At 35.4% G+C, this 1,084-nt stretch overlaps 1 protein-coding gene across 1 annotated transcript in view; it reads left to right on the top strand.

Moving 5' to 3' along the window:
- LOC119588538 (isopentenyl-diphosphate Delta-isomerase 1-like) overlaps window positions 1-1,084 on the top strand; it is a 37,361-nt gene that overhangs the window by 4,238 nt on the left and 32,039 nt on the right. The window lies entirely within an intron of this gene.

Genomic DNA, 1,084 nt, shown 5'->3' with positions numbered 1-1,084 from the left:
TTAGTCCACTATATATTTATTTATTAGGTATTTGTTTGCCATTGGCCTACATCACAACCCTGTATCTGACAATGGGCTCTTTGCATTTAGTGCTTCGACAGTTTATTATCGTGTTTGAAACCTACACAAAGTCCATAAGGGCAGAATATATAGACAAAGGTGTCTTGTCCTCTTTGATTGCTGAGAGCAGTGGCAAGTGCATTGTTACTGGGTTGCACTATAGGCTTTCCATCACATTTCTCAGCAAATTTTCAAATGGTTTTTGGAAGGGAAACCCAAAGGTTTTTTTTTTTGTTTGTATTTTCATCCTTTGCAGAGTGCCAGGGAGGAATGTTTGCTTCTGAGATTTAAACTTTAGTAAAGCAAAGTCAATGTAGTATTGAAACATCTGTTATTCCTAATATTTCTTGCAAAGACAAAATGGAAATCATCATGCTATGTAGAAAAGAGGAAATTTAGATTTTTTTCTGTCAGAGGTAATAAAAAAGGAATAGGTATTTTACATAAACTTCTGTGTATTTATGTTTTATAATAGGAACAATGTTTTCAATGTCTGGTACTTCTGTTGTGTAAACTCAAGGTACAGATGTAATGTCCCAAACTGATTTCAGTAATTCTTGAGCTTAGGGGCTGCATTTACTCGAAACTAGGTTTTGCAATTGCCATGGCCACTGGCAAAGGTAAGCGAACCTCAGCCTCATATATTCTAGCAAATGCTTGTCCTGGTTACCTTATTTGATGATAGATATTACTGGTTACCTAATAAGATGATAAATATTAATGGTTGCCTTACTTAATGGTAAATATTCAGGGAGATGTAATCTACAAGTTCCCTCGTGTCAAGATAAGCATTGTGAAGGTTTGGTGGCCCTTTGAAGGTTTCTATGGTGGTTAGACCCATCATTGAGGATGTATTTTTGAGACACTGTTGTAGGCACACCTTGACATTTGCAGATTATTTTTATGGCTAATATTTTTGTGTGATATTTTCATTATTGATTTCACTTAATTTTTTTCTGGAGCATCTTCAGGTCTGAATTTACCTAATACCGATGATGCTAATGACATGCTCTGCTCACTATGA

Source organism: Penaeus monodon, chromosome 24 (assembly GCF_015228065.2).
Source record: "Penaeus monodon isolate SGIC_2016 chromosome 24, NSTDA_Pmon_1, whole genome shotgun sequence".
NCBI lineage: Eukaryota > Metazoa > Arthropoda > Malacostraca > Decapoda > Penaeidae > Penaeus > Penaeus monodon.
The sequence above is the reverse complement of the archived record's forward strand: the minus strand, read 5'-3'. Positions and strand labels throughout refer to the sequence as shown.